The 11581-nt window shown below is 43.2% G+C and overlaps 1 long non-coding RNA gene across 1 annotated transcript; it reads left to right on the top strand.

Annotated features, from left to right (window-relative positions):
- Positions 1-3614: 3614 nt before the first annotated feature.
- LOC114904672 lies at positions 3615-10848 on the top strand. Its single transcript, XR_003796003.1, has 3 exons — positions 3615-3828; positions 7635-7721; positions 10684-10848. It is a non-coding gene; the product is annotated as an uncharacterized LOC114904672 (long non-coding RNA).
- The last annotated feature ends 733 nt before the right edge of the window (positions 10849-11581 follow it).

The following is an 11581-nucleotide window of genomic DNA, read 5'->3' as shown; positions in this document are numbered from 1 at the left end:
GATAGAAGCTGCTTTATTTTATAGTATAATAGTGCAGCTCTTGTTTCCCAGGATTTTTTAATTGCAGCTCTTTTTCCGGAAGGTTATCGCATTGTTATTTATGGAAGAAACATTAATGAGATGCTAGGTTGGCAGATGATACAAAAGATGTGGTACCTTTGCTTAGGAACTTTTATTTTACCAAGTTAATAATGGTCAGACATTAACTTATCGAAGAAGTCAAAATACTGTTTCCATAAGCAGGCATTTTTGTGTTCAGCATCCTTTTTTTTGGCAGTACGTGGGCCTCTCACTGTTGTGGCCTCTCCCGCTGCGGAGCACAGGCTCTGGACGTGCAGGCTCAGCAGCCATGGCTCACAGGCCTAGCCGCTCCGCGGCATGTGGGATCTTCCCGGACCAGGGCATGAACCCATGTCCCCTGCATCGGCAGGCGGACTCTCAACCACTGCGCCACCAGGGAAGCCCCAGGATACTTTTTTTTTTCAATATTTATTTTATTTGTTTATTTATTTGGTTACGCCAGGTCTTAGTTGTGGCAGGCGAGCTCCTTAGTTGCAACTCACTGGCCAGGGTACTCTTTTTTTTTAAGTTTGATTGGAAGGGAGTGACGGTGGGGGGATTATCAGAGAAGAACAGCTTTGAGGAAAGGCTGTCGTAAAGATTCTGTAATGTAGCTCTCATAAGTACATAGAATCTAAAATCTTAGAATTGGAAAGAACTTAGAGATCATTTAGTCTAACTTCGGACTCATTTTACAGAAAAGAAAACCACACCTAGAGAGAGGAAATGTCTTGCCCAAGGATAGAACTCAGGTTTCTTAACTCCCGAATGATAATAAATTATTAATTATAAATAACTGTATATAACGTGTTTGATAGGACCTTTAGGTAGCAAACTATAGAAGAGTCATGTCGGTATCTTTCTTGGGCAGTTTTAGAATCCCCACTCTGTGTCTGATCCCTCTAATCCAGTATAGTATGTGTATGTCACAGACTGGGTCTGGCAACGAGGAAACAGCATTCATTTTCAATCTTGGTTCTTAGCATAATTTGATATATAACACTACAGTCGATTGTACCCTGGAAAGCTTAAAAGGATGGTATTCCAAGAATTGGTATTAGTGTAAAAAACTAAGTGTTTTGCTCCTCTTTTACTTTTTCACACATGGTTCCTGGGAGCAAAATAGGGGAGATTCACTCTGGTGGAGGGGGGACATTCTGAGTGGAGGGAAGAGCATACACAAATGCCTAGAAGTTTGAGACCTCATAGGGTGTAATGGGCCCTTTGGGAGAGTCAGACCTGCTGTAGCCCATACACTTTGGACTTTAGCTTGAAGGCAATGGGGAGCTATTGAAGGATTTAGAGCAGGTTTACAGCAGCATTTAAAGCATGAATATAGTTGCTTTTAAGTAATTTTTTGTCACACAATAACATATGGATACATGCTTATATAAATTCAAATACTAAATCTAAAGCCAGCTTCTCCTTCAACACCCCTTCTATTCCCAGTTTCCCCTCAGAGGTAACCACTACTCTGTTTGGTATGTATATGTGCATAAGAGAGATAGCTAGGATTATTTTGCACATGTGTTTTAAAACAAATATTATCCTGTCAAAAGATAAATTTGAGGAAAAGAGCTTGGGTTTGGACAATTTTGAGAACCAGCTGGCCACCTGTTTACTTTGCTCGGTGTTCACAGAGTATTTTGTGAACATTCCAGTTTGTAAAGTGAGATTCTCACACAGGGACTGGTGCTGTGGGAACCATCTAGCAGACCCCAACCATGACAGCAGCTGCAAACCCTCCCAGCCATATCCACCAGGTCTGCCTGCACTGTGGCCTGCCCTGGGTTAAAAGTTTGCTTCCTGCAGTTGTGCAGTTACAGGACAGCTGGAATTCACAGATACTAAATGTTCCTTGTTCAGATTAGGGAATGGACAATGTGCTTGCTATGTGTTATGGACCAGCTGAAGATCCAAACATGACCATGGGTTCCTTTTCTAAGGGAAACAAAACATTCATTATTTTGGGTTTGATTCTTTTAATAAAAGTATACATATAACAAAACATATCTACATAGCGAAATAGTTTTCCATTATCAACAGTCAAGTTAAAAATTATTATTACCAAACTAACAGAATAAGGACTTCTAATACATTTGGGCACATCCATAGTTCATGTCTCTTCAGGGCTGATACTCAAGTGAGGTCTGGAAGTATGGGATATAAGGAATACAGCTTTAGGAATACAAGCAGATAAATTTCTTTATTTGCTAATTAGTTCATTCAGTACACATTTAGTACTTATTATGAACCAGGTCATAATAGCTAAGGCACTGGTTAAATCACTCCGTTCACTTTGCTCTAAATTAAAGCTCCCAGCCCACTGGGGGAGACAGATAAACAATGTAATGAGTACCCATAATGGATTTTACATAAATACAACCAGTGATTTGCCAGGTATTCCATTCATTAAACCTCTCCAAGTTTTTTAGAAAAAGTCCCAAAGTTAAAAATCTTCCACAAAAACATTCCCTGTATAGCAGCTATGTGGTGCTTATAATAGAAGACCATTTTCTGTTACTGACTCAAAATTCCGAAAAGGTGATTTGGGGGAAAAAAAGGCGGATATGTTACTGTGCTCTTGGGAAATTCGTTTGGGATTTGTCCAAGTTCTAGACTGGGAACCAAGGCTCCTGAGCACGAGGGCAGAGGTCATGATTTAGGATGCAGTTTACTTGGATTCTCCCCTGACCTTAATCCCCAAAACAGTTGCCAGGGTAAAGGCAAAGGCCTTTAATAGGGTACAGGTTTTCCCTAACACAGATTAGGGAGAGGCATTTTCAGCAGGATCTTGTTGAAGGATCATTAAAAAACTTCCAACAAGGAGATTTACATGTTATTCAACCTTTTCATACCTCCAAATATTTTACTGAAAAGGAGAGTCGTGACCTCTGCAACATCTTAAGAAAAATGATTATAAATAGATTAATATTCTCTATTCCTTTAAGGGAAAGTGATGAAGGAGCTGGAGGCTCAGTGGGAGCTGTTCCCAGAAATCCTCAGGACCTCAGCACAAGTCAGGGAAGGGAGGTGGGGGCGTTACAGTGGAGGATTAGGGAGGGCGTCTGTAGCTGTGCCAAAGGAAAAAAATCTTGCCAAGAAAAGAGAGTATACAAAGCCCTGTTCATCAAAGCCTGTAACCCAAAGGGATCCCCACAAAGCTTTACACGGCGGAGAGAAAAGGTCGGCATCTGCTTCCTCCAAGAGGGCGCGAACTGCAGGCGGAGGCAGATCTCAAGGGTCAGGCGCCCCTTTCTTCCAGTCCCACGACCTCTCCCTAGGTGCTCACGTCACATGGGTGACCTAGAACTGACCCAGAGGCTCCTCGGACCTCCTCCCTGCGCCCGCCGCCACCGCCAGAGCCGATGCCGACTCCGCACCCGGCAGGATGTACAATAGAGCGCCAGAGTCTCACCCAGTGGTCCAACCCGCCCCGTCGCCATGGTGACCGCCGGAGTCACGCAGCTCCACCCCTTCCTCGCTGCGTGGCCCCGCCCCTCCGAACGCGGAAACGCGAGGCTTGAGCCAGCTGCGCGAACGATTCGGGGGGAGGGAGGGCGGTGGCCGAGGCTCGCTTGGCTGCGCTCCCCGCCCCTCGGAGGCCGGCCCTCCAGCGCGCCCCAAAGGTCCACAGCGCTTGCGGGTACTGAGCGCTCAAGCCGCCGGCCCCGACCCAGGCCCAGCAGCTTCCCAGGCCCGCACCCGTAGTGGAGGGAAGAGCCGCCCTGGGGAGGAGGGAAAGGGGCCTGGGGGCGGCCACGGCAGGTGAGGGGTGAGCGAGGCCCTGGGAAGCGGGGGATGTGGGTGTGTGACGCGTTTGTGGCTGCAGGTGAGTATGGTTTGTAGTGTGCGCGGCTGCCTCTGTCGGTGTGACTTTGTGAGTGTGGCCCTGAGTGGGTCGGTTCATGTGACCATGCACGTGATTGCATGTCCCTGTGTGTGTCTGAGGTCGAACCTGAGTTTATGGGGGTGATTGGTGTGCCTGTGCCCCTGCCTTTGTGTAGCTGTCATCAGTGGGACTGGGAGAAGGTGGAGGTCTGTGTGTGGGTCGCCTGGGGTGGGCAGTGGGGCGCTTGACCTGGGCATACAACTGTAATACCATTTTGGGGCTACAGTGCTGCAGCCCAGGAACATATTTTTCCTGCAAACTTTTAAGAACTCTGAGCAGACTAGTTATTTTGGAGATTGCACCTCAGCCTGAAAGTGATAAATGCCTTTGTCATTGCTGAGTAGGGGCCAGGTGTGAGGCTTGTGAAGGAGGCATGAGGAAAGTAGCAGGGCTAGGCTGTCTCGCTTTTCCTAGGGAGTCATAAGTTCTGCATTTATGCTGCTTCTTTGTCTCCACCTACAATGTTCCAGCTCCTGTTGGCACAAAGCTTCAAGAGACTGAGGGGTGATAGAATAGCTGTGTGCAAATTTTCAAAAGCTTTTATACTAAGACAGAGTACAAGATGAGGTGTCACCGTCAAAATGTCAAGTAGTCAGCTTTTCCTCCCATGAGGTTTAGAAGATAATGGAATAAGTTTCTGAAGAAAGGAGGGGTAAATCTGCCCCTGAGGAAACTTAAAAAAAGAATAGCTCTGTACTGGTGTGGTGAGGTATGGAGGCTTGCATTAAAAAGCCAATGGCATTGCCCAGAGACTCTCAGGTTCTAATATTTCGTTATTGCTGGTGTTAATAATAATCACAGATTGTCCATACGAAGATCATATGATTGGGATAAAGGATAAGAACACATCTGACTAGTTAAACTGGTTAGATGACTTAAACATTTGTGAAGGCAATTTCACTGATTGTAAATTGGCAGGGTCTGTTGAAACCCTGAGGGATAAGTGGACTGTAAACTGGCTGGTTCTGCTGAAACCCTGAGGGATAAGTGCATGCAATTCTTGGTGCACAGCCACAACGAGCAGTTTAATTGTCGAGCAGTACAAGGGCCAGAGAGGCCCCAGTGTCCAGAGCACTCCCTGAGGAGGGGTTTCCTTAGGCAAGATTAAGGCAAAATTCCTGCAGCCCTTTTCCCAGCAACATGAACAGGTGCTTTTGTTTTTGTGAAGAATTGTGAGAGATCAAATCAGCATTGAGTTCGTGGTCCACATTCTTTCTTATTTAATACTGACCAGTTGAGTTACAGTCTCAGTGAACCTTTTTTTTTTTTTTTTTTTTTGCCCTATGCAGAATGTTCCCCTTGTGACTTGGAAAAGTATTCCCCTGAAGTGGATGAAAGAGAGCTGGGAGAACAAACTTCCTTTTCATACCACTCACAGCTGCTTTCCCTTTGCAGCAGTTTTTTTTTTTTTTTCACTTAAACGTCAGTTGGTCAGATGCAACATTTGGTATCTATCTTAGCTTTCATGTACTGCCAAACTAGCACAAGTGTTAAAATCACTTGCCTCTACAAAAATTTAGTCACAGTTGGGTGGAATCTCTCCATCCAGCAAGATTAGTTATAAAATATTATAATATTAGGTGGTAGTGGATAATACTGAGGACTGTGGTGAGGAACATTTTTCTACTTACTGCTGAGGGAAGAAGTGGATGACAGTGAATGTGTGTGCCTGTGAATGATGTGTGTATATGTATTTGTATGGTAGTTTGGTTTGTAGATTGCAACTGATTCAAACTATGAATACTTTATTTTATCCCAAGTTTGGTGAATCTAGAAGCATACTTTCTGGCTTTAATTAGCTAAAGTGTTTTATAAATCTGTTGAGTAGGTTTTTTTTCTAAACATGTTTTTGATATTTCCTCCTGTCGAATAGTGATTGTTTATAGTATTGCAATACTAGAAAATGTCTCCATTAGGCAATATTTAGATGACATAGAAATATTTCAAGTCTGTCTAGGTAGAAAATATTCTGGAATTAACTATATGGGCTAGTTGCTTTCAATTAAAAGCAGTGACCAGCTCAGAGAAAGGCTGTAGTTCAAATGGCTTCAATTTTTAACATGTTAATATTTGTTAAGAGAAAGTGAATATGCAAAGAATGATTTTCTTTATTTCAGTATGAATAAGAAATACATCTGTGCACACTGATTTTCAGCATAAGACTGGCTGATAATTTTCTTGATATTTTAGAGCCACTTAAGATTTTAATAAACTTTTCTAAGTACCATCCTAGCCTTGAGAGAAGAGACCATTATTACAGTATCAAGGTTGTAAACCTAGTTTAATATTGGATGTCTACATTTACCATCTCCTTGGGGTTCAGTTTAGTAACCCCCAAGGTTAGAGGTAGCAGTTGAGATTGCTCAGTGCCCTGCGTACTTGAGGGAGAAGATTTGGAGGGCCAAGGAGGAAGATTCGTTGGTTTTAGAATCCCCAGCTCCTGACCAGTCCAGAGAAGCAGCCCCTCTAAAATGGCAGTTCAGAGTCATCGCAGGAGTTAAGTCCTAGGGTCTCAGACTCATCCTAGCCCTGCTAGGAAAATTCAGGCTTGTGCTGGGGTAGAGGACATGATGCAAACAAGCATTTGAATCCTTCCAAACTGATGGGTGGAAGTTCTCCATTGGGCAATAAGAATCTGCAACGAGGAACTATAATTTTCAGGTTCCTGTTACAACACAACACAGATCCCTGAGCAAAGAGGGGTAGCCTTTAAGTTGAAGATGCCCAGCTAATGGAAAGCTCATAGGTACCCGGGTTAAAAGGGACTCTACGATTGCCTAGTTTGGCCTGCTTAGGATGTAGTCATTTATTTAGTCAACAGATAATGCCTGCTCTGTACCAAGCACTGTCCAACGCTTTGGAGAGAGAGTGGTGAAATAGTCACAGATGAGAAAACAGCCCAAAAAGGGTCAGTGACTTTTCCAACGTCACAGAGCTATAAAAGCTGGAAATCACGAATCTCACAACAGAAGACCACACATTTTTTCTAAAGGCACATGTTTTGTTTTGTTGCTAGTTATTGTGCCTTCAGGTCTATTCTGGTATCTTATCGTGGATCTCTCAGAGTACATTATATCACTTTTAACCACATCCATACGAACAGCAAGTTTTCCTGTATTTTGCATTAAAAACTATGTGTGAGTTTCTGAAGCTATGTTCCCCTAGAGTGAGATTTACGGCATTTTATGAATTTATGAGGAAGCAGGCTTACATTAGCTCCTCTTTCTAGTATGGACTGTTCTCCAGAATTTTATCAGACAGGAATATCTTTATTAGCATAGATTCTTAAGATCTTGTCCAAAGATAGGTTATGCTACTGCATTTGGAATCATTTAACTAGGACAGACAGTCAGGTGTCAGAAAAGGCTGTCCGGTGTCTGGTCCTGGTTTTGCAATAGCCGTGGGATCTTGGGTAAGTCATTAAAATTTTCTAGACCAGATTCTTCTTCTGGAGGAACTAAGAGGGTTGGAATAATTCTCTCTTGGGGCCCTTCCTGCTCCATGATTATAGGTTTTCACCAAATTGTTTTCTGTAGTTTAAGTATATGCCGACAAGGTGAAATAGCCCATTTCCTCAGTTTTATCCTTTAAAGTATTGTTGGTAGAGCTAGACCAGACTCTACATTTAGTGCTGATGTAAACATGAATTCTTGACATGAAACATCACATGCTTTTATTTCAGGGTTAACCTCCATTTCAGCTAATCATGGGAGAGATTAAAGTCTCTCCTGATTATAACTGGTTTAGAAGTACAGTCCCCCTTAAAAAGGTATGTATGGTTTTACTACACCTCTTATTTGCAAAATCTTGTAATTGTTTTTATGTGTGGTTTAGGTGTTATGTCTTAGTAGTGTTCGAGAGTAAAGGTTATTGCCAAGTATTGTGACTGGGTTGGAGAGCCTAAAGTTCACCCCTTCCCTGTCGAGTACAATCAGCTTTTGAGACTCATTCAAGAGTAAAAGTGAGAATAACTGTACTCATTATTTTATAATTGTTTTTACATATTCAAGCAAGCAGGAATATGTGTACTCCTCTGTATAGTTTAGTAGAAAGCTGACAGCAACTGCAACTGTACAGTAAGTGCAGTTAGATTCTATTAGAAAGCATTTTCCTGTTCCTCAGATTTAAGATTTACAGTGAGTCACATTATAGGTCCTCTGTTTGCCATGATATATACTCATTCTGCCATAGTCATCTTTTGGAAACTTTATATGCCTGGGATGTCTAAAAACGCTAAACACTTATATTGAAGTTTGTTGACTCTGAGTCCCAAGTTAATCCCAAATGTTTGGGGATCACACTAGACAAAAGTTGTGTCAGAATAAAATCTTTGCGGATCCCCTTGCAGAAATATTAGAGTACTATGATCTGAAGAACATCTATGTCTCTGTTGTAATTGTTTTGTCAGGATAGATAGCTGTGGAAGTATCATGCAAGTTTGAACTGATAACAGAATTACACTTCATATAGAAATTTGAGATACAGTCTCCATGTATAGACAGAATACCTGCTATATACCTGGCACTGTTGTAGGAAGTCCCCAAATATCTTATTTAATTCTTTCAACAGTTTAACAGAGTGGATAGTGGTGTGCCCACTTAGCAGATGGGAAAACTGAGGTTCATGGAGGTTAACATGTTAAAGTCACACAGTCTAGTTGAGTTTAAATTTAAATCAAATTAATCTGGCTTCAAAGCCAGAACTGGGCTTCCCTGGTGGCACAGCGGTTAAGAATCCGCCTGCCAGTGCAGGGGACACGGGTTCGATCCCTGGTCCAGGAAAATCCCATGTGCCGCTGAGCAACTAAGCCTGTGCGCCACAACTACTGAGCCTCCGTGCCACAACTACTGAGGCCCGTGCGCCTAGAGCCCATGCTCCGCAACACGAGTAGCCACGGCAATGAGAAGCCCGTGCACCACAATAAAGAGCAGCCCCTGCTCTCCGCAACTAGAGAAAGCCCGCAGTCAGCGACAAAGACCCAACGCAGCCAAAAATTAATTAACTTCTTTAAAAAAAGAAAAAATTCCTTTAAAAAAAAGCCAGAACTAATTGGCAGCTTACCAAAGGGAACCCGCCTTTCTTCTTGCTACCCCAGGAACTACTGCTCATGCTAGGAGAATTGCCCCCAGAGTCCCTCTGCCTTGTCCCATCCCCTCAAGTAATTCATGTGAGCTCCTCTTGATGGACTCACTCAGCAAGCTAATCACCAGACCCAAAACAACACAAACTTACCTAAATATTCTTGGAAGTAGTAGTTTCATTGATGTAATTTTCTCCTTTGGTCAGTTTGGCCCACAAGACATGAAAAGTTTGCTTGAAGTTTCATAGTGCTAGATTTTCATTTCAGAGATCTGAATATCTTATCTCATATGAATTTTATTATTATAAGGTTAGAATTTACCGCATACCACTGTCAGAGGTTACTGAGATTTTTTTTTACTACAATCATAGCAAAGAGAAACAGGAAAAGCAAAAATGTGAGTGGCAAATACAAAGGGCAAAAACATAATCATGAGATATACTGTCACCTGGGGAAGTCCAGAAGGTGTTGGTTAGGGCCCTCTGGGCTTTGCCCTGCCCTGTTTGTCTGCTCCCAGTGATGCCGGTGACCGCGGTTAGTGTGCCGCCACCTACATTGACACCATGGGCCCCACAGCACTGCTCTCAGAGTTAGGAGCTCTCAGAAAATAGAACCTTGAACTTTTTAATGTAAAAAGATTAAGTGTTGATTTGCATTGGCAGAAGTTCAAGCAGTTAATGTACTTTTCCAAACACCAAAAAGTCAGCCAAAGAGAACAAAAATTAAACTATCATGCAGTGCATACTGTAGCTAACACTCTTGACACTGTTGAACACTCAATGTCTGCCAACCTCTGTGCTAAACACCTGATTTGTCTCAGCTCATGTAATGCTCATCTGTGTCCCTTTTTGGATCAAGAACCACTAAATCAGGAAGGTTTCTGATGACCTTCCTCCTTCTTACCCCCTTTTCCCCCAAAAGCCAGTTTTTCCCTGAGCCCATTCCCCACATTGACTGAATAGTTTGAAACATTCTCTGAGGACAGTGATGCTTATACCTGCCTCGTCCCTTCTCTCTAGCAGAGGTCTCCCCTTCAGAGGCTTGGTCTAGATCAGGCTCCTGAAGCATCTCTTTGAGAGGTCCCATCTCTACCCAGTTTCTCCCTGGAGGCTGGAGTCGTTTCTTCCCCTCACTTCCCCTAGTCACACACTGACCCTGCTGATCCCAGCCCGCCCTCTGGGCCAGCACCCAAGAATGACTCTGCAAATTGTCCTCCTCCTATGTGCACATACGCATGCACACATGCACGTGTGCGCGCGCGCATACACACACACACACACACACACACACACACACACACACACACAGGCAGAAGTATGGGGAATAAATCAGATGCCATGTACAGAGTTTACTGTTTAATGGTAAACAATAAATTTCATATAATCATGGCTGGGGAGGAAAATTCAAAACTGATAGAAAAAACAGCTCTTGGGAGAAGTATAAAGCAGTTCCATGGACTATGTCAGCACTGAAGAAGGAAATGGAGACAAAGCCGTTTTTTATATGTGCTAGTCTGGTGTGATCCCCTCATTAGCTTGTAACAACCAAGGCAGTAGTATTAAAATTGTCAGTGAAATTATAGTGCTGAAATAACTATATAAAACCCAATCCATGAGGTTTTTCATTTTGTTTCTTATAATTTTCCCTCCAGATTATTGTGGATGATGACGACAGTAAGATCTGGTCGCTCTACGATGCAGGCCCCAGAAATATCAGGTGTCCTCTCATATTTCTCCCTCCCGTCAGCGGAACTGCTGATGTATTTTTCCGGCAGATTTTGGCTTTGACTGGATGGGGTTACCGGGTTATAGCTGTAAGTATTATTGATTCAGGATTGAAATTAAGTCCACATTTTCTGGTCTGTGTGTGTGTGTGTGTGTGCATGTGCGCTTCTGTTTCTGATTAACTGTAGTAATAGGCGTGTTTTTTATTGAGGTAAGATACTGTTTTCCTTTGTTAAAATGTGAAAGGGAGTTTTTTGAAGGAAGGTGGTGTGGTTCACCAACATACAGAGGCTCAGAGGGGACAGACCTCTCTTGGAAGCCTCCTCTACCCTCAGCTTGAACATGCATTTTCTGAATAAGCCTGACCAGCAGGAAGCATTGTCCTTGTTTATAGTTAAGGAAACTGAGGTCCGGACCGTTTTAGTGATCACCGAGGGTCACACAGCCAGTAGGCCATGGAGGGAGAGCCCAGCTCAGTCTTCTGACCCCATTTACCCTCCCCTTTTATTACATTACTGCTTCGGGGGCAGCAGAGGGATCAGCTGACATCCAGGGGACTGAAAGCTTGCTTTAATGTGAGTCTTTGATAGGTGAGGTGAAGCTCATTAATTAGCTCATATCCTTCGCATTTGTTTTTTTGTTTCTAATCACTGAGTTACGGATAACTGATAACTGAGTTACTGATAACTGAGTTACTGATAACTGGGTTACTGATAACTGAGTCACTGATAACTCAGTTATCACTGAGTTCGGTCCAAATCTAGTTTCGCATTGATCATTCTCTAAGCTTCCTCTCTGGGAGGTGGGCGTAGGTGGGAAGGCACT

The sequence above is a fragment of the Monodon monoceros genome, unplaced genomic scaffold (assembly GCF_005190385.1).
Source record: "Monodon monoceros isolate NGI ecotype Baffin Bay Population unplaced genomic scaffold, NGI_Narwhal_1 Super_Scaffold_21, whole genome shotgun sequence".
NCBI classification, from domain to species: Eukaryota; Metazoa; Chordata; class Mammalia; order Artiodactyla; family Monodontidae; genus Monodon; species Monodon monoceros.
Note: the sequence above shows the minus strand (reverse complement) of the source record. Positions and strands in the feature narration are given on the sequence as shown.